The following is a 23,390-nucleotide window of genomic DNA, read 5'->3' as shown; positions in this document are numbered from 1 at the left end:
AAGAATTGAAGGTGTGCCTTTGATCTCAATTAGCCCTAAGGAAATTAGAGAGGTTTTTCACCTAGAGTCATTGTCAGATTATCATGTGCCAATTAATCTGTCAGAACTAGAGAATGAATACAAGGCAAAGAAGGATGTGATTAGGGGAGGTGCACTAAGGGTACATGTTGGAAAAATAGGAACTTTTCCAGTAATCATTGCAGCCTCGAGGGAACCTTTTAAGAAGAGTATTTTTACTTCCTAGGCTGTAGAGATATACAGGACCATGTGTCATGTTTTTGGTGAAGATGAGCAAGATTTCATGCCCATTGGTCTTATGTATATGATGGTTCAAATTGCCTCTTTTGATGTAGATGTTATTTTTTATTTTTCTTCCTTTTTAGCCAAATAAATCCATGTTGGTTTGGTTGGAATTGCCAAAGGGAAAGTGGAGAAGACCTTTGGGCACTATTCTCTATTAATGCAAATGTTCTTGTTTAAAGGGGTGGCATATTTTGGTAAAGAGATGGAATTGAATAGAGAGGAGAATGGGGAAGCACTGCCAATATAATTATGGAGGTCATGAGGAGGTTGGCTTTCACTCCTAATATAGGAGCTGGACAAATAGTTGTTCAAAAGAAACCTGGTTATATTGTAATTCAGAATAAAAGGGATCCTATAGATAAGGGCAAGCAAATAATGGGATCCACTTGTGCAGTCCAAGAGGAGAGACCTAATGAACCTTCTCCTAAGAGGCAGAAGGTAATGAGGGAGAAAGGTTCTAAAGTTGAGGAATATTCACCCACTCAATCCCCTTTGAGGATTGGAGAAGAATAGCTCACTGGTGAGCAAATTGAGCAGATTGGATCATAGGGAATTATTTTTATTACTCAAGCAGAGTTAGATGAGGGTAACCCTCAAGAACCTGCTACACCAAGTTTGGATCTAACAATAGTTGACTATAGAGGTAGGGAATTGGACCCTATATTATAAAAGGCAAGTCATCAATTTTTGGCTAATGACAATTTTGTAAAGTCTAGGGCTTTCCAGCAATTTGTTAGGACGGCGAACATGAATAATTCTGAAGAAAGATGTAAAAGGTTGAAAATAGAGCATCTAGAAATGGATGAGGCCTCTATTGAGAATCAAACAAAAGAAGAAATGATAAGAGAATTTTAGAATATAAGCCTTGATGAAGGAAGACAAATGGTGAAGGCATCTAGCATTTTGTTATTACCAAATTGGGACATTGTTGATACCTTAGTTTTCAATTCTATTTCAAACAAATTGAATTTGCAAGATCAAAATAAAATGGACTTCCAAGGTACCACTTTTATTAAGGATCAAGCTACATTGGTTAGCTGGTCATTAAGAAGAGGGTCTAGAGCCACATTATCACAACTAGATGAGTCTAGATTGATGGGAAACATAATTGTAAGGAGAGTTTTTGATACCTCTCATGTACAGGAAGCACATTGGAATGTGGATTCATCCCAATTTTTTTTGTCCACTACTAAGAAGGAAGAACAGGCCATGTTTGAATTACAGAGCAAATATGAAACAATTCTAGACGCCAACAATAAAGAGGTTAAAAAGAGGATTGAGCTTGAAAACAAGCTAGTGGGGAGGTCCACAAGGCCCAAAATAGCATACCCTCACCCCCCAATTTAACCTTTCAAATCCACCCCCCACATAGAAATGCCAAATACACCCCAATGGCTAGAATACTACACAATAGAAGATTTTGAAGAAGAAAAAAGCAAACTGTGGGCATTACATGTGGAGTTGGAGGCAAAATATGAAGATAAATTAAGAAAGGCTCTCACATATTAGGGGGACAAAATTGAATGGCCACTAGTCTATGATTAATTGGCTAGGGTGATAAATATCTGGGAGGAATTGAAAGCAAGTGATGAGGTTTTAAAGCCTATTGTGAATAAGTGGGTAAGCAAGAGAAAAGAAATGACATTTTTATGTTATTCTATGATAAAAACCTCCTATGCTCAAATTGAGAAAACTTTTGATATTTTTTATGACCTTTCTGATTTTGACAATAAAAGATTTCATTTCCAAAGAATAATAGTTGGCTACTTGAACAAGTACAAGAGCCAAAAGTTTAGTTTATTTCCTCATGCCCTAGATATGAGAAATAATTTGAAGACCAAAGATGAATGGGCCAATGAGCTAGATGATTTATTTTGTTTAAGGATGAATAGACTTATTAATGAAAAATGGCATGCAGGGTGGGCTACCACAACCAAAGAAATAGTGAAAGCCCAAATATTTTTTGATTCTTTAAAACAAGAATTTGTTGATATTGATAGGGAAGCAAAATATGTTATCAAAAAGAAATGAGATATTCTACAATTTGATTGGCCTGATGATACATTGTTTGACACATGGATGGTGGATATTGCTTTTGGTGAGCAATTTGAGGAAGTTGGAATAGATGATGATGAGATACAAGATGACGAGGTGCAGATTATTGACACATCAACACCAAATATGAAAAATGAAGAAGGTGAAGGTCACTAGTTAGCTCTAGTTGCAGGTACAAAAGCCCAAGATGTGGATGTGACAGAGAAACAATCAAGGATAAAAGTAATGTTATCTGTCCAAGGTGAAAATAGTGAAAATCCAAGTGTAAAAGTTGATTTAGAAACACCATAAGACTTATCATTGGCCAACCTAGTGGCAGCATATTCAAAAGATTCAAAATAGTGGTGGCGAATCAAAATAGCCAATATTTTGTTATGATGTAACAAAAATAGGCCTACCAAAGTATCTATTGATGTGTTAACTTTCTATTACATTAAGTTTTGTTTTTTTGGACACTTGTCAAGTTTTTCAAGCCTAAAGCTTAGTGCATCTCAGATATTTAAGTGAGATCCCAAGGCTAGAACAAGGGTCTAAATTCTGATGTATTTTTTGGGATTGTCAAGAAATAGTACAGTTAGTCCAAGCATGTGTAGTTGTGTTTGAGTTTATTCTTAGTTATGTAATTTTTTTTATATCAAATAGAAATGACAGTATCAACATGAATTCATGGGTTCTTCATTGAGTCTTTATTGGTTCTTATATTAATCAAGAAAAGGATAATAAAAAAGGGTATTTACACTAGATCTATATCACTATTTTCTATCTCTATTTCATGAGTTTATTAATTTTGAGATCATTTGAATAAGGTTCACTTCATTGAAAGTAGCCTGGATGGGTTGTATATTGGTTTATTGTTGCTTTTAGTTCAAGGGATTATGTAAATGCTTCAATAGATCAGTAGAATTCATGATTTTATGAAAAGGATATTCCATAAGAATGGAAATAGGTGATTATAGTTGATAAATTCAATTACAAGTTAATTGAACAAGATTTCATTCTAATAGTTAACTCTTTTCCTATATGGATAAAGCACTAGTCATATAAATCAGAGGTGTTAGAGAGTAAATTTTTTTGCTACATATCCAAGTTTTTCAATTCTAAAATCATTCTTATTCCATTTTGTTTAGAGTTATAATGTTGGTCAGCACTCATTTATATATTACTTCTAGATATTAGATAGTTGTTATTCCCAGAAGTAATTGTAAACTTAAGGAGAATTAGGACCAAATCTACTTAAGAGGGATATACATGAACCAAAGAATATCAAAAAATGGATTAATTTCATATGTGATAGGGATAGAGGATTAAAATCAGAATGACACTAAATTAAGTCCCATGTAGCAGTATCCTGGTGAATTATCTCCTAGGTATACCTGCCTTGGTTTTGTAGAGCCTAAAGAGTAGGAAACCATCCATGGTTTTGTTGAAGTTGGGTCCAAATGGTTTATTTATGTAATTGTTAATGGGAATTAGCTAATCCTTAGGTTATGCGAGTGTTATCTTTTGGTATTGAACATTTTGTTGATTTAGTAGTTTTAAACACCAACAAAATGGCAACTCTACTGGGGACAAGTGTCAGTATTACAATTTTTAGATTCTATTAACTTACTTGTGGCTTTAGTGGACTTTTCTAGTGACAAACCATGAGAATTTTAAAAGAAGAGAATCACAACCCCACTCTATAGGTCTACACTGACATGTATCATCCTTGTAAAGGTGTCTTATCCGCTAGGAAAGAGTTACAGTCCCAAAATAAATTTTGATTGGGTGCACTTTATTTGTCCTTTTCTTTCATAATGATCTTATGATAGTCTGTTAGGTCAGTAAAACTATTGTAGTACTTTTTCCTAAGTGGGTGGCAACTCAGAAAGGTTTTAACCAGTGTCAAGTTTAAGAACATTTTATATCATGGGAAGTATAAAAAATACACAGGCAAATGTGAAGAAGAACCCAGCTATTAAGTTACAGACTAATCTTCCTATAGAGGAAAGAAAAAATAGGCTGTGAAAGTAGCTCAGATGTAGAAGGGAAATTATTCCCAGGAGCAAATGGCAAAGTTAAATAATACCTACATTTTTGTTGAAATGATCCTTTCTGCAAAGGGCCTAGATCTCATCCTATTTTGTCTGATGATGATTTCTATAATACTCCTAAAATGATATGTCAAGAAAAGGTTGACTAACCACGTGCACTTAGTCTATATGATAGGACTAGCAACAATCTTTTCTAGCATAGCACAAACCCTTTCATGTCAAATTACTCTCCTGAAAAGGAAAGACCAAAACATTTAGATCCTGAAAGTTTTAATGATGAGAAGACCTCTGGTTCTAGGTTTACCATTCCTAACCTTGATGAGAATGAAATGTTGAGAATGCAACTTGCTAAGCAAGAAGCCATTGATAGGAAATTTTAGAAGAAAAGGGAGGAAAAGATCATGAAGGCCTATGAAGAAAAGCAAGAATTACTTAGGAGAATTGTTGCTTTAAAAAAGAAAAATGAGATAGCAGCTAGTGCTTGACAGCCTGAAATTATGAGTCAAGTGGAACAACTTAAAATTCAAGAGCAAAAGTTGTTAAAGGATCAAGATCTAAACAAAGAGGGTCTTGTGATACAACAAATCAAGAGTTATAAGAACCTAGATGTTAAACAAGATGTAGAATGTGTTGTTGGTGTTCAAGATAAGGGAAAACAAAAGGAAGCTAGTATTAGGATAAATGAACCAACAAAGCCCATCCAGATCCATGATTCTTTTTCAACTTCTGATGTTGAGTTAGAAAAAAGAAGGAGAAGGAAGCTTTGGCTAAGAAATTGGAAATTGTAGAGAATGAGGTGGCCATAGCTGAGATGAATAACAAAATTAAGTTTCTAGAAAATGCTAAGTAGTCTATATTTTCCCCTGAAGATAAGGATAGAACAAATATTGCAAATCAGAATAATACTAGATTGTCTACTTCCTTCTTATCTTCTTCATCACAAAAAATGGATCCCAATAAATCTATTGCAGATCCTAGTACTAGTAATGCTTTTAATAATAATGAAATAAATGTTATCAATTCTTCTAAGGTTGATTTACAAAGAACACCTATTCAATTAGAAAGTTATAGGCAGATATGCTTTGAAGGTTTTCTTGGTTTTCCTAACCCTATCCCATAGGAAATGAGAAAAAGATTGCCCAAGTTTGTTGGAAGTAATGTTATTACTTGTGAACACCACTTGAGAAATATTCTTGACATGATGAGTGATTATGAGGTTGAGGTTGAAGATGTTATCATGAAGTTATTTGTTCAATCATTAACTAAAGATGCTAGAGAATGGTTCAAGAGGCTTCATGAGTCATCCATTGCAGATTAGAAAGATATTGAGTATTACTATAAAGAACAATATGGTGATAAAAAAGCCCAAGTTATATTCTAAGTGAGTTCAATAATATTAAGAAGTTGCATAATGAATTTTTTACTGATTTCAACACCAGGTTTCAAAAGAGGATGTATAAGCTAATGCAAGCCATGCAAGTTGATGATATAAGGTCTGTATGATTACTTATTTGAATGCATTTGATGGAAAATTGGCAGATTAGCTTAGGGATAAGGAGCCTAAAACTTTAAGAGATGCTTTTAGAATTGCTATCAATATAGAAAATAACTTGACAATTTGAGGGAGATTAGAGAATAAAAGGTATGACCCTAGGTTATTTGGGAGTAAGGGAAATAGAAAAGAAGAGCACAAATCTATAGGAGGAAAAAGGCAAGAGCCTAGTGAGATGTGTCAAGTCTTGAATGCTATAAAAGGTTTGAGTATTCCCCAAGGAAAAAATGATAGGAATCCCCCTGAAAATAAGGTCCCTTATCAGTCCAATTTTGATAGATAGAATAGATTGCAAAATTTCCCTTATAGAACTATTTGGAAGGATAGTCACCCCAATGTTCCTCCTAAAAATACCAATAACAAGGTTACCCCTAATCCTTTATCCAAAAATTCCATAAATGTGGTAGATGACCCTAAACCCACTACTGAACCTACATGGTGTTTTCTTTGTCAGTTACCTCATGCTCTTGAGTATTGTGTAGTAGCTTTGTCATTTTTTGGAAATCAAACTGAGGTAGAAGAAAACCAAGAACATGAAGAAAGTAGTGATGGTGTAGGATGTAATATGTTTGAGTCACATTATGACCATTATGACAATGATGGTCCTAACAGAAATGTAGTGGAACAAAGATTTTTCAAAGTCATATGCAGCAGTAGATATTTTCTAATGAATAGAATGATGCTGAGGACAATGTATGTAACATGGAATCTACTAGAGAGGAGGTGATACTAAGGAACCCTTCCAAACAAGAGTCTGACTAGATTACTTCTAGCATGGTAGCTCAAGTATAGACCAGCCATATGGCTCAAAATGTTGATAATGGTAAGGTGGCTAGTATATTTATCAAGAAAATTGACCCTAAGAAAAAGAAAATTGTAAAGCCTAAAGAAATTCCTGTTGTGAAGGTTAAAATTCTAGGTAAAAAGTGGGAACCAAAGAAAGGAGGAAATCTTAAGGAGTTAGAATGTTCAAATAATTTGCTTAAGAATTTTGATGATAAAGTATCAAAAATGATCACTATAAGTGACAAGAATCATCAAGGTATTTATGATAAACATCATGGGAAGAATGATATGAATATTGATAGCTCCTCATATTCCTCTATAGATATGCTAAATGTTCTATCATAGATCACTGTTAAAGTTTCCTTTTCTGAATTGTTAAGAATCCCTGAACACAGAAATAAAGCCATAGCATGGTTAGGAAATAATGATGTAAAGACAACACAAGATTGCAATGGAACTCATGGTCCCAAACAAGGAAGCAAATAAAAGGTAAAAGATAAAGAAGCTAAAGTAGTTGTATCTCATATTCCTCAGATGTTTTTTGATAGCTCTATTAATGAATGTTTGGGAAGTGTTGAGCCATTTTTCTTAAGTATCATAGTAAAGTATAAAACATTAAAAAATTGCATGACTGATTCTGGTGCTTCCAACATTGTTATGCCTTTTGAAATAATGAAAGAACTAGGTTTGAAAGTTCATACTAGTCAGGGAAGATGTTGTGCCATGGATAAAAGAGAAGTGATAGTCATAGGTACTATTAATTGCTTTACCTTATAGACTAATAGCCTGTCCAGACAAAGAACGTACTATGAGTGTGTTGGTTGTTGATATTCCACCTCAGTATGGTATGTTATTATCTAGAAAATGGAGTGTTTCCATGGGAGGAAGTTTGCAATGTGATCTATCATTTGCTACTTTTTACATTGATGGGAATTTGGTAAAAATAAACCGAGAACCAAAAAGCATATATATGATAGAAGAAGATATTGAGGATGATAGGACAAAGTTTGCAGATACAGATGTCAATGCATTTAGAGCATAGGTTTTGACTTTGAAGAAAGAAAAGCATAAATCTCAGATCAAAGTAGAAGCTAACACAAAAATAGATAAGGGAGATTTATGGACCATGTTCTTTGATGGTGCTTGCTACAAAGATGGAGTAGGTGTAGGTATTTTGTTGATATCTTCAACAGGGGTAACATAAAAATTCTCTTTAACTTTAAGTTTCCCTTTGTATCAACAATATAGCAAAATATGAGGCTTTACTATTAGGTCTTAGACCAGCACATAAGCATGGGATAAAATATTTACATGTTATAGGAGATTCTAAATGGGTTGTATCCCAAGTGAGAAATGCTTATGTTTCAAAGAATAAGAGATTAAAATAGTACAAAAATTTTGTATGGGACATGATTGAATGTTTTGATGCATTTGGGATAATTTGGAAGGATAGCACCAAGAACAAAGTGGCAGACTTGCTAGCTAATATAGCAATAAAACCTTATGATGTCACATTCACTAGTGTGTCCAAAGTTGAGACTCAAACTAGACCCTCTGTTCCTGATAATGTCTAGAATTGGAAAGTGTTTGAAGATGATAAGGATATCCTGAGATCTTTGAACTATGAGAATATGTTGTTAGGACAAGAAATTTATTGTGTAGCTTATGTAGAAAATATAAATTAAAAGGATACTATTTTTGGGAAGGAAGTTGCGCAATTAAAGACAAATAAAATCCCAAAGGGTCTAGTTGTTTTAGAAACTATTTTTGACAACCAAGATAGGTCAAAAATAAATACTAGTAAAAAGGACTTCCAAGGTACTACTTTTATTGAGGATCAAGTGGCATTGGTTAGTTGATCATTAAGAAGATGGTCTAGAGCCACATTATCACAACCAGATGAATCTGGATTGATGGGAAACATAATTGTAAGGAGAGTTGCTAATACCTCTCATGTACAAGCAGCACATTGGAATGTGGATTCATCCTAATTTCTTTTGGCCACTGCTAAGAAGGAAGAACAGGCCATGTTTGAATTATAGAGAAAATATGAAACAATTCTAGAGGCCTACAATAAAGAGGTTAAAAAGAGGATTGAGCTTGAAAACAAGCTAATGAGGAGGTCCACAAGGCCTCAGTTGAACCTTTCAAATCTACCGCCCTCGTAGAAATACTAGATACACCACAAAGGCTCAAATACTACACAACAGAAGATTTTGAAGAAGAAAAATCAAGCTATGGGCATTACATGTGGAGTTAGAGGGAAAATATGAAGATAAATTAAGAAAGGCTCTCACGTATTTGGGGAACAAAATTGAATGGCCACTAGTCCATGATTAGTCGGTTAGGGTGATAAATATTTGGGAGGAATTAAAAGCAAGTGATGAGGTTTTAAAGTCTATTGTGATTAAGTGGGTAAGGAGGAGAAAAGAAATGACATTTTTATGTTATTCTGTAATAAAAACCTCCTATGATCAAATTGAGAAAACTTTTGATATTGTTTCTAACCTTCCTGATTTTGACAATAAAAGATTTCATTTGCAAAGAATAATAGTTGGCTACTTGAACAAGTACAAGAGCCAAAAGTTTAGTTTGTTTCCTTGTGCCCTAGATAGGAGAAATAATTTAAAGAACAAAGATGAATGGGCCAAGGAGCTGGATGATTTATTTTGTTTAAGGATGAATAGGGTTATCAATGAAAAAGGGCATGCATGGTGGGCTAACACAAATAAAGAAATATTGAAAGCCCAAATATTCTTTGATTCTTTAAAAATGGAATTTTTTGATATTGATGGGGAAGCAGAATATATTATCAAAAAGAAATGAGATATTTTGCTATTTGATTGGGCAGATGATACTCTATTTGACACATGGATGGTGGATATCACCTATGGTGAGCAACTTGAGGAAATTGGAACAGATGATGATGAGATACAAGATGATGAGGTACATATTATTGACACATCACCACTAGATATGAAAAATTAAGAAGGTGAAGGTCACCAGTTAGCTCCAGTTGTAGGTACAGAAGCGCAAGATGTGGATGTGATAGAGAAACAATCAAGGATAAAAGTAATGTTGTTCATCCAAGGTGAAAATAGTGAAAATCCAAGAGTAAAAGTTGATTTAGAAACACCACAGGACTCATCATTGGCCAGCCTAGTGGCAGCATATTCAGAAGATTTAGAAAAGTGGTGGCGAATCAAAATAGCCAATATTTTGTTATGATGTAACAGAAATGGGTCTACCAAAGTATATAATGATGTGTTAACTTTTTGTTACATTAAGTTTTGTTTTTCTGGGCACTTGATAAGTTTTCCAAGCCTGAAGCTTATTGCATCCCACATATTTAAGTGAGATCCCAAGGCTGGAACAAGGGTCCAAATTCTGATCTATTTTTTGGGATTGTCAAGAAATAGTGTAGTCAGTCCAGGCATGTGTAGTTGTGTTTGAATTTATTCCTAGTTATTTACTTTTTTTTATATCAAATTTTTAGTATCAACATGAATTTATGGGTTCTTCATTGATTCTTTATTAGTTCTTGTATTAATCAACAAAAGGATAATACAAGAGGGTATTTACACTAGATCTGTATCACTATTTTCTATCTCCATTTCATGAGTTTATTAATTTTGAGACCATTTGAATAAGGTTCACTTGGTTGAATGTAGTCTATATGGGTTGTATATTGGTTTATTGTTGCTTTTAATTCAAGGGATTATGTAAATGCTTCAGTAGATCAGTAGAATTCATGATTTTATGAAAAGGATATTTCATAAGAATGGAAATCGATGATTGCAATTGATAAATTCAATTACAAGTTAATTGAACAAGATCTCTTATTAATAGTTAACTCTTTGCCCCTATGGATAAAGCACTGGTCATATAGATCAGAGGTGTTAGAGGGTAAATTATGCTGCTACATATCCAAGTTTTTCAATTCTAAAATCATTCTCATTCCATTTTGTTTAGAGTTATAATGTTGGTTAGCACTCATTTATATTTTACTTTTGGAAATTAGATAGTTGCTATTCCCAGAAGTAATTGTAAACTTAAGGAGAATTAGGACCAAATCTACTTAAGAGGGATATACATGAACCAAAGAATATCAACAAGTGGATGAATTTCATATGTGATAGGGATAGAGGATGAAAATTAGAATGAAACTAAATTAAGTCCCATGCAATAGTATCCTGGTGAATTGTCCCTTAGGTATACCCACCTTGGTTTTGTAGAGCCTAAAGAGTAGGAAACCATCCATGGTTTTGTTGAAGTTGGGTCCAAATGGTTTACTTATGTAATTTTTAATGGGAATTAGCTAATCCTTAGGTTATGTAAGTGTTATCTTTTGGTATTGAACATTTTGTTTATTCAGTAGTTTTAAACATCAACACACCACAAGGCATAGGTGGGGATGTCCCTGACACACCTTCTTCAGCAAAGGTATACATTAATTGGTGTGATTGTGCAAATAATATAGAAACAAATTTCATATTATTATGTTCTTTTCTTTATGGATTTGGATTTATTTTGATGTAATTTTACTAATATTGATGTCACAACTTGGTATTATTGATAGGGAAAAGAAAAAATGATAGCAAATCAAATGTGATCTAAGATTGAGGTAACATTTTTAGATGACATCACATGTAGCACTAAAGTTGGATTCATGGCTACTTAGATGACAAATAAATATAGTAAAGAAATTCTTACCTTCTTCATGGAACAAACCAAAACTAAGGAGTTAGAGGCACTCAAAGATGAATTGATACTTAGAGTCAATTGTATAAAGATAAGCAGTAATTAATCTTAAGAAATAATAAAAGTTCAATAGATAATTATATGTTATACTAGCTTATGGATCATGATACAAAATATGATGTGTTCTTCTTATAGGAATTTTTGACACCTATGAAACATGGTCAACATGGTGAGGGTTGTAGCATACAACCTTCATGTAAATAATCCTTAAACCTTTAACCATTCATTTATCCTTTTCATGCATTATTGACTCAACTTATGTTTGAGATACTTCTAGTACCCCATTTGATCTTTATCCATTGCAAATATCTTTATTAACAATGTATTCTTTAGCTCATGATGAAGTGTAGATGCCTCCTTCGATCACCATTTTGATACTATCAACTGTAATGTCGACAACAAGGAGCTTGTAGACATCTTCATCTGTACCAACTACAACTAGTAAAACCTTGTTTTGATTTTTTTTTTTTATATGCTAATCATGCATTGATTTATTTTTCTTTAGTTCATTTTATGCCCATGGACCGATTTTGTGCACTAAAATGTACACCTACAACTGATACAAAAATAGAGATCACTACTACTAAAGCTGAACCATTTCTTGGATCAGCTCATGTTACTAGTACTAGTTCATTTGTGGGGTCATTGTTGTTGAACAAGAAAATTATGTTTCCATTAAAGTACCAAAGCTTCCAAGTGCTTTAGAGTTGTTATTACTTACATTGTAATTGTAGTTTAGTTATCCATAACTCATTTTGGACTGATAATCCCATGATGGTTTTGTAGGAAATGATGTTTTTATGATATTCTTTTTGAAATGACATTGAAGCTATTTGGGCACACCATATCTAAAAGATATGTAGCTTCATATCATTGCCATACTATTTTTCTTTTCTTCCATTTGTTATACTATATTAAAGTTATTGATCTAACAATTTTGTTTTTTCAACAAAGGTGGAATGAATAGGGTCCTGAATTAAAAAATAAGCTCATTACATCTTTAGAGGACCTACTTAATAAAATATTTTTGATAGAGCATCCAAACATATGACATTTCACTGTATCCTTCAAATCCTATCACAAAACCTATGCATGACAAAGGCCATGATATGCATCATAGTGGTGGAGATATTACTTTTCTATTGGAAATAAATTATTTAATTATAAATAGAATTAAACGTCTTCAATTGCAATTGATCGTTTAACATTTGAATATTTTAAAGCATGTTGAACATCATGGTGAATGATTGGAGCATGTTTGAAGTGTTCAACATGTTGAGGTGGAAATCGATCAAAATTTTATTGTACATGATGTGGCATTGTCAAGTAAAGAAAAATGCATGTTATGTTCTATTGGTTAATGAAAAACTTGTAACAAAAAAAAGCATGTGAGTTTAACCCATTTAGTTTTTATTGTAGCAAACCCCCCTTTAGTGCAGAAACCTCGTGCTCCTCAAATAAGGAGGAAGCATCATAATTTTACATTACATCCACAAGAGGAGGAGAATGAGGAAGATATTGATGCTCCTATCAGTCATTTTCTTAATAAATCTAAGAAAAACCCAAAAAAAGAAATGATTCTTTAAAAATGCTCTTCGGTAAACCTTGTTTGATAAACTTTGTTGGATAATGAAACAACATTATTTTAAGTAATTATCTATGAATGTTGCATATTAATATTGAAATTCAAGTCATGTTAAGGAATATTGTTATGTGTTAATTAATTCTTGATTAATGTTGCATATTAATATTGAATTTTATGTCATATTAATGAATGTTATGTGATTGTATCGATTGAATATTATAGTTCATAAATAGATGAATGAATGAATGATGTATGTAATTATATGTTAATGGGGAATTTGGATTGATGATAGGGGGAGGGGGGTGAGGCTAGATGAGCTTCCATCTTCATGTGGTTGACCTTGTTAAGTAGAGAATATTAAAGTATTCTCGAAACTAAGTGAAGCTCAAACTAACATACCTTCATTATTCGATCAATTTCATTCATTCTAGGTATTTTCTCATAAGTGCATTTTGAATGTTTCATTGTCAAGAAACTATCAAATAACGAACTGGAAGGGCCAATATTCAACTTATCTAGCATGTTTTGACTTCATTTTGTAAGTATTCTCTTCTTGAATGTGTCAAAATTGCACAGTTTATGAACTATTTGAGATCTTATTAGTCTATTTCATTTTTCAAAAATCCCTTTGCTTCTTAAAAAACTAACATTAAAATCATATGCTATTTCATATACAAATAAATTAGTATATGGACACATTGACGAGGCTTGCAGTATAGGGGTACTCTATGTTTAATCTTGCACAATTAATTTGTGCTTAGTGATGATGCTTGAGTTATTTTATCTAAATTTGACTATAAATACTATATTCACACTTAAGTTATATTGAACTAATTTTATTAGCAAATCATATACATGATGCAAAAACCAACGTAATTTGATAGAGTTTTAGATTTGTGTAGATTAGTTTAGTAGCTATTTTGATGGTATATTTAGATAAAATGTGGACATCATATATTCTTTGTGAAACTCATCTTGTACTCATTTTAAAATCATATCATTCCTTGATAGCACATCTGATTGCAAAATTCTATCTAAAAATTAAGGTTCTTTGTCTATGATTCCACTTTTATACATGTGGAATTCTATCTATCTAATCTTAATTCATGGTGTAGTTTAGTAGAAATGAAAAAGCTATTTAATACTTGTCCAATCTACTATAAAAGATTACATGTTTTTAAAAATAGCTGCCATCTAAAGAGAGAAAATAATGCATCTTTAAAACTTTTGCTTCATTTAAATGGGTGTGCATGTCTTTAGAAAATAAATGAGATTGGATGCAACTCATTCATTTTCTAATTCATCTAACTAAATTTTTATGTGGCATTCTATCATTATTTTCAAATCTATTTTTTTAATCTAATTGATTTCACTGGCTTTATATGTGGGATTCTATTGTTATTTGCTAATGTAAATTATTGGTCCTGATTTGTATGTGGGATTTTATGGTCATTGGAAACCTTTCTCATGCCATGGGCTTTTGGTCATTTAGTAGGGATGATCCTTGTTGTCCATGCACTATATGGTGTTGCTGAAGGTGTATCCTTGCCCTGTATGAACACCACAATTTCAAGGTAAGACTTCAAAAAAATCACTTTACTAAATTAATTCAATTCCTTTTTCATTTTAATGGTGTCTTCATCATATAGTATTAAATCACTTTTACCCATGGTATTTAGTCAAAGTGTCCAACCTCTTTATTTTCACTATTCAACTATAGATACTCAAGATAACTTCAATATGTTACATATTTTCTTGTTATTCAAGCTGGTTTCCTAGTATAGAATGGGCTACAATAGTAGGCCTCTTAATACCTATATTTCATCTAGGTAATATGATAATATTACTTGCTTCTCCAATACTAATGTCACAATCTAGAGTTTATGGAAATTTCCTTACATTTGGAGCCCTAGGTTCCAAATATTTGTAATGGGTTCCAAATTTCTTTGGCTCTCAATATATATGGGTTCCAAATATTTGTAATGATCCTTAATTTCATCCTAGAATATCAAAATCAAAACTTTTTATTATTCATGATGGAATTGAGAATTCTCCAAAGTCTACTAAAAATTCCACTATCTAGACTACTCAAAGAATGCCTCCTTTTCATCTATTATTTTCTAAATTACCAACATGGGAGATAATAGTTGCAAATATTACAAATAATTGGGTAAGTTGTATAAAAAAGGCTATCTTTACTTGAACATCACAAGTCCATCTTTTTTATGTCTAATACTTTTTTCTTTTATTGTCTTTAGGGCTATTTTTGTCTTCACTCTTGGATGTTTGTGTTTTTCAAAACCGTAAGCTTTCTTCTAATTGCAATTCATACTCTTTTTTTTAAACAATTTTAATCAAGGAACCTATCAAAGAAAAATCACAAGAGTCATGAATACAATGTTAGTTCATTCATATTACTATTTTCACTACATTTGAATTCAAGCACAGATATGACAAAGTCACTTTCATTTTTGCATATAGGTATTTAATGTAAATTTGAAGCAAGTTGCATGGTTTAGTATTATTCCATGAAGGACAATGGTAGTTGCAGGGTATGGTGTAGGTGTTATTTCGGACTTTTTGGTTCAATCTGGCTATTCAGTCACTGTCATGCAAAATTATGCAGATCAATTAAAGATGTTGGAATTACTTTAGAATAACTAAGAGGGGGGGTGAATCAGTTATCCAAGGTCCAGATGTATAAATAAAATTTTTCACAACTTAATGAACCCATAAAAAAAATTTCACAGCTTAATGAACCCATAAAAAATTCATACCCATGGATGCATCCATTATGTAATTACTAAAACTTATGTTACTATCAAATTAATTTTTAGAAATATAAAGCATGAAACACAACACATTCATCAACACACTTGACACAATGATTTATGTGGAAACCCAATTTGGAAAAAACCATCAGTGACATGCTACTCCTTTTTACTCTTCTAAAGTGATGCCCTATGAAAGGCCAACCTTATTAAAGGTTACAATACACATTGTTAAATGTGACTCAATTAAGGGATTTCAATCACCCTATTAAAAGTGAGCCTTTTTTAGAGGGCTTAAGGCCATTCACTTAGAATGCCACCTAATTAAAGGATTTTCTAATTACTATTAGGTCAACCTTGATCCAAAGGATTTACCCTAGACTAATATGATTGTTAGAGATTAACAGTTAGAGTTTTGATCTGATAGAACTTACAACTTCTCTTGCAAATTACAGATCTCTATTCAATCCTCAATTCTACTTGGCCTTCATACTTTGTAGCTCTGGCAGCTTGTTCACCCTTAAGGCATTCATCTTCTTTAGCCTTCTTCCTTAACATACCATTGTAATCTCTTCTCTTGGGTGACTTGATGAAGCAAAACACTTAATTCCTTCTCCTCCTTAGGTTCTTTCACATGACACCAACCTCTTTTGTTTCATGACCAGACATTCTTATAAATAGGAAATTAGGATTTTTTTGGCTCATTATCCATTATCTAAATTATGGTTTTGGATGGATTAGGTAGGATACAGTTCATCAACTTCTCCTAGAATCCATTAAAATTTGCTTTAAAATGGTTTACATCAAATTATGTGCCACCAGCTCATCAACCTTATCTCCCTCCTAGTTCACAAGTTTCAAGAAAATAAACTTATCTACTTAAATTTGGCAAATCTTTGATCTTTAATATAATGCAGCAGCTCAGCATTATCAATCTTCTAATGCTCAGCACATACTGTGTTTCTCAGTATCAACTATAAAATCACTTGACATCAACTAAAGTTTACTGATGCTCAGCATCAATTAAACTTTGTTGATGCTCAGCATCAATTAAACTTTACATGGCATCAATTTTTTTTCTTGGCATCCACTAGAGTTTGCTTTCGCTTGGCTCCAACTAAGCTTCTGCTTGACTTGCATTGACTTTTCTTGGCACCTACTATCCACTCGGTCAAGCTTGGTAGACAAACTTTGTTTAACTTGTTCTTCTAAACTTTCTAAGTGTAGCCAACCATTTTGTAACCTTAAGTAGATCATTAATATATCATGTCATCACTATCTTAACTAATCTTTGTACTTCATTATATAATCATAACTCAACCTTTCCTCTAGGTGCTATTGTTACCTCTTATTGATCAAATCATCTTCATCAACCAACTAAGTGATAGTACTTGAAACTTATAAGCAATTGTCTTACTAGAAAAAAGCAAGTTCGACATCAGTGACAAAAAAATGATTTAAACACATAGTCTTCTTCAACAATCTCCCTCTTAATAATCTCTCTTATCATTGATCTTTTCAATCATATATCAACTTTCAACCTCTTTGGCATTAATGGCAAACCAAACCAATCAACCAAGTCAATCAAGTGATGAACATCTTGTTCAACCAAAAACCATTTTAATTGAGTTAAAATGGTAAGGTAATACCAAAAAGAAAACTTTATTAAAATTTCTTCCTTTATCAGCAATTCCATCTTTTGATTAGGTTACAAAACTCTTTCTTAGAACTCCCTCTGAGTTCTTTCTTTCTTGTATCTCCCTCTTACTAGGTAGATTAGGATTCTCCCTCTTTCTTACATCATTCATGTGTCCATTATCTTCTTTAACAACATCAACAATTATTTGATCTCACTCTAATATCAATCTTGTTCAACTTCTTTCTCTCTTCTTGATTAGCAAATCTCTCCTTCTAATAATGATTAGTTTAATACATGCTTTCTCCCTCTTTGACAACAATGCCAAAGACATATACCAAAAATTTGTCATCTTAAAATATGTAGATATAAGATTTTTGTAGTTTCTCCCTCTATCACCTTACTTGTGAATGATTTAAAATTTTAGCTCTGTGATTACTTTAGGTAGCTCCTAAAGTAAGACCCTCTGCATCAAAGTGTACTATATGAACATCATCTTATTTGAATCAGGGCACTCCTTTTATTTCTTAAATAGTCTATGATAGGGGTACCACCCCTATTTTACCTCTTAGATACTCATAAGCATCCTTACGTAATGGTTTTGCAAAGATATCAGCAAAATTCTCCTTTGAGTTAACATATTCCATCTTCATCTCTTTATCTTGAGCTAACTCTCTTGTGTGATGATACTTGAGTGCAATTTGTTTTCTCTTGTGTGCATCACTAGATTCTTTGATACATTGATAACACTTGTATTATCAAAATAAAGTATCACTAGTTCTCAGATTTCTTCCTTCATTCCTTTGAGTAGCTATTTGATACATACAATGTTTGTGTAGTTTATAGCAACAACAACATATTCAGCTTCAGTAGTAGATTGTGAGGTACAACTCTATTTCTTACTTTTTCATGTAACTAGTTTCTTGCCTAAGAAAAATGCTCCTCCATTGGTGCTCTTTCTATCATCAATATTTCCAACCCAATCGACATTAGTGTAGGCTCTCAATTCAAACTTTTCATTTCTCTTGTAGTATAAAAAAAAAAACTCTTATGTTCCTTTCAAATATCTCATTATCCTTTTTATAGACATTAAGTGATTCTCCTAAGGATTAGAAGAGAATCTTGCAACTATCCCTAGAGATAATGCAATATCAGGTCTGCTATGTAGTACATATTGCAATTTTCCAATCATAGACCTGTATAATGTTTGATTCACCTCAACTAAATCATCACTCTTTGACAACTTGTGTTCTGTTACCATAGTTGTACTTATATGTTTGGAATCTTCTAATCCAAAAGTTTTTAATATCTCTTTGACATACTTTGACTAAGTGATGTATATACCATACTTCATCTGATATACTTGCAATCCCTAAAAAAAAATTGATTTCTCCAAACATAGACATTTCAAATTCTTGCTTCATTTGATTTGCAAAATCCTTACATAAAGCATCTTGTCCTCTAATAATGATGTCATCAACAGATATTTCAGTTAGCAAAATATATTTTCCTTTTTCTATCTTTATGTATAGATTGTTGTTATCATCAGTCCTTTCAAATCCAATCTTCATAAGATAAGTATGAAGTCTCTCATACCATTCTCTTGGTGCTTGCGTCAATCCATATAGGGCTTTGTATAGTCTACATACCATGTTCTTATTGTTATCATCAACAAATCCTTCTAACTATTCTATGTAGACTTCCTCTTCTAGTATGCCATTTAGAAATGTAGATTTAACATCCATCTAATAAAATTTGAAACCTTTGTATGTAGCATAAGCAAGTAGAGTTCTTATTGCTTCAAATCTAGGAACAAGAGAAAATGCCTCCCCATAGTTAATTCCTTCTTCTTGTGCATATCCCTTACAAACTAATCTCACTTTGTTTCTTGTGACTTCACCATTTTCATCTAGCTTGTTTTTGGATACCCACTTGGTGCCAATCACAATTTTTCCTTCTAGTCTATGAACCAGACTCCATGTTTTATTCTTCTCTATCTGTTCAATCTCTTCTTCCATGGATTTTTACTAGTCCACATCTTCTATTAATGCATCTTCTACTATTTTGAGCTCCTTCATGCTTAGCAAACATGATTCACTTCTCAATCTATTTCTTGTCATTGGCCTAGCATTTTTATCTCTAATGATTTGATCAAGGATGATGTCTTTTGACATATTTAGATAATCTTGGCTCTGCTCTTTTTTCTACATTTTGTCTTTCAGCTTTAGAATCACTATGTACATCTCAATTCTTAAATACAACTTGACATTCATAGTATGTGACTCGATAGTCATTGAAACTTGTTGTTGGTTTGTAACTTGATTTGCAACATCTTCTTTAGTAGGCATTCCTTCATAAAATTATACAAATGATTTGTATTATTTTGCTTCTTTCATAGGTTCAATCTCATGTACTTCTATAAATTCATCAAAATTCACATTTGCACTTTCCAAAATTTTGTTACTATTAGTATTTAAATACTTATAAGTTTTACTTCTTATGGAGTATCCAAGGAATATACCTTCTTCACTTTTTTCATCATGCTTTCTATTCCTAACATCTTTAAGAATGTAACACTTGCCTCCAAATACCTTAAAGTATTTTACATTAGGTGGGTATCCATACCATAGTTCAAAAGGTATTGAATTAGTACCTTTCTTGATTTACACATAGTTCAACGTATATACAGCAATACTTACAGCTTCTCTCTGGCATTTTAGAGCAACATTCTAATCCATTAGAAGTGTTCTAGCACAATCCATTATAAACATATTTCTCCTTTTAGAAATCCCATTTTGTGCAGGGGTCCTAGGGGCAAATGTTTGTCTTTTGATTCCTTTGTCATTACAGAACATCTCAAACTCATTTGAAGAGAATTCTCCTCCTCTATTTGATCTCAAACATTTTAGACTTTTACCTGTTTCTTCCTCAACTCTGTCCAAGTACCAATTAAACATTTTAAAAGCATCATATTTCTGTTTCAAAAACATAACATTTGAAAAGCATCATATTTCTTTCTCAACTCTGGCCAAGTACCACTTAAACCTTGAATTGTGAGAATTTTCAATAATTTTTTTATTTCCAAATTCTGTCTCAGCTCCCAATACCATGTTTATCATTAGTTTGCCACTTTTGTAGTGGGTTTGGTTTATTTACACTATTTTAAAAAAATAGATTAGCTAATTTGATGGATTTCAGAAAAAACATCAACAAACAATTTTATTGATTAGATTTTCACAAAATTTTGAGTATACATAAAACTCCATGCTTTTAAATCTTATGACTATTTTTAGTATTTTGAAATGGAGAGATCCACTAACTATTTTATACATTTAAAAGTACTCCAAAAGGCCATACCACCATATGACAAGTTCTAACTTGAATTTGGTCCTTGAGAAGTTTTGCTCCTCAATTAGCTTATTTCTTTTTCATTTTGAACTAATTACATTTTTTGACAAGGCACACTTACAAACTTTTTGTTTCAATATAAAACAATGTTATTTACATTTTTGTTGTAAACATCTATAGTGAATCAGTTTTTTGGGTCCAAGAATAGCACTCCTTGTTCTAAATGCTACTCAAAACCCAACTATTGTAGCAATGTGGCTAACAACAACACTTAGTTTGAATTCATTCAACCAAGCCTATTTTCTTCTAAATATGCATGTAGGTCTCTTGTCTTGATTGATATACTAGTGTCTTCATTTTCAAACATATATATCATTCTACCATTGATTCAAATTTCCTTCATTTGAATTCAGTGTGTGTAAATATTTTTAAGAAACTTGAACAATGATATCATGATTTTATCTACTTAAAAAAATCACTTTTTGAATATTTGGATTCTTCTTCTTTTTTTGTATAATCGGCATATAGCACCATTGTATGCAAAATTCCTTCATGGTATGAGGGTTGATCCCTTTTTATCCTCAAGTTTCAAGGCCATGAATTGATTTCTTATTAATTGGTTTCATATATGACAACAATTTTATTCTTCATATCTATACTGGTTAGGTATCAAAAATTCAATAGGGACATTTGTAGCCATTGTGAGCACAATTGGAACATGGTATTTTGTTAGTTGGTTGGGTTCATTCTAGTGTTTCCTGACACTTACTGTCATTTTGTATTTTATTTCAACCATCTTCTAGAATACCTATGCCATATGTGAAAAGGTATTTGACTAATTTGAGAAGGATGTAGATTTTCATTAACAAATAGATTTGTTAGTTTGCTTCCATCTACACTAAATGCCAATATAGTAATAGGCTAGCAAGAAGATAGGCCCACATCCATCCAAATGATCTTCCTTTTGGCTATCATAAAATAATGGGTTGACATCAGAAGGCCCAAGCTTCATCATATGATTTTACTCTGAAGCATTCTAATAAGTGTGTATTCATATGTTTGTAGTTCTTGAGAGTAATTATATATTTGATCTCAATAATCCTATAAAGTATGGCTTGGAATTTTTGTCTTGGTCCTTCTCAGCTTTAAATCAACATCATACTTACCAGAAGAGACATATTCTTGTCCATCCCATTTAACTCATTTTATATCATCTATAATACCCTAGTCATTAGATCATTGTGAATGTGAAAATTTGACCTTCTCTGTAAGATGGTGTTTTCCTTTGAACATTTGTAACAAGTGAAAAATTAATTTTGGCATATTTATTATATCTTTCTACTAATGGAAGATGATTAAACTTATTTATTTCAAGCACACTTTGTGTTCAACAATGAGACAAAGATGAGAAACAATTTGTTAGTCCTCTAGATGTAGATGCAATACATGAAAAATTGAACAACTTGTAGTCCTCCTGATATTTGGATTGTAAATTTTCAAATACACTTGCAAGTGATTACAATGTCAAAGTACCTACCACAACACTTTCCTACATTCTACCCAGTGCTCCCATAATATCCTATATTTTGTCTACCTAATTTTTTTTCATGCAGTCTCTTTCTAAAGCCACTCCTTCTCCTTCTAGTATATTTCCATAGACTCTCTCTGTTGGAATATTCAAATGGGAAGAATGATTTTGAGAGCGGGGGGGGTGTGAATCAGAAGTACTAGCCTTTAGCCTATATAAACATTAAACAATCATGAGAAACAAACATGCATCACCACATAACACTTGAGATTTTGGTAACCCAAAAACCCTCTAGGAATAAGAAGGTAAAACTAGGGTGGGGATGATACCCACAAAATCATTGCAGCAATAATGTTTGACCACTTCTAATGGTTTGCCCTATTAAAGGCCTGCCCTGTTAAAGGCTTTACACTGTGTCAATAGTGACTTGGTTAAAAGATTTACAAACACTTTACATGAAGTGTTACCCTATTAAAGGATTTAATCACCTTTTCAAAGGATCTACAAAATAGTTGTTAAGCTAGCCTATCAACATAGGGTTTCCTTTCTAATACAATGGCTAGAGAGTATTAGGTATAATAAACCTGATAGCTTATAATCCTTGATTGCTAAATATAGGCACTTGATCTACTTTCTCTGATCTTGATCCTTCTAAGATTTGATATTTTTTCATATCCCTTGCTTTGTTCTGATCAACTGAATGTCTAACTGCTGCTCTCTTCCTCTAAGTCTTTTTACTCTTCACTTTGAACTCCACTATAGTTTCCCCATACACTCCTTCATCCATTCATAATACAATGAGATTTCATCTTCCTTATAAAGACATTCAAACACTTAGGGTTAGGTGTGGATCTACAATCCATATTGAATCTCTATTTCCCATGCATTCCTTTCACTTTTGTTATTGGTTGCAGGCCTTCTTCATTTTTTAATTGGCTTCATGTAGTTTGCATAGGAAAAATAAAAGATTTGATCTTATCTATTTGATCCTTCTAGATGCTTCAATGTTGGCCATAAAAATGGTTTACATCT

General features: G+C 32.5%; 1 pseudogene; it reads left to right on the top strand.

Annotated features, from left to right (window-relative positions):
* The window catches only part of LOC149536814 (uncharacterized), a 94,153-nt pseudogene extending 72,484 nt beyond the window's left edge, over positions 1-21,669 (top strand).
* The last annotated feature ends 1,721 nt before the right edge of the window (positions 21,670-23,390 follow it).

The sequence above is a fragment of the Cupressus sempervirens genome, chromosome 10, assembly GCF_028749045.1.
Source record: "Cupressus sempervirens isolate cs-2001-9-10 chromosome 10, ASM2874904v1, whole genome shotgun sequence".
NCBI classification, from domain to species: Eukaryota; Viridiplantae; Streptophyta; class Pinopsida; order Cupressales; family Cupressaceae; genus Cupressus; species Cupressus sempervirens.
Note: the sequence above shows the minus strand (reverse complement) of the source record. Positions and strands in the feature narration are given on the sequence as shown.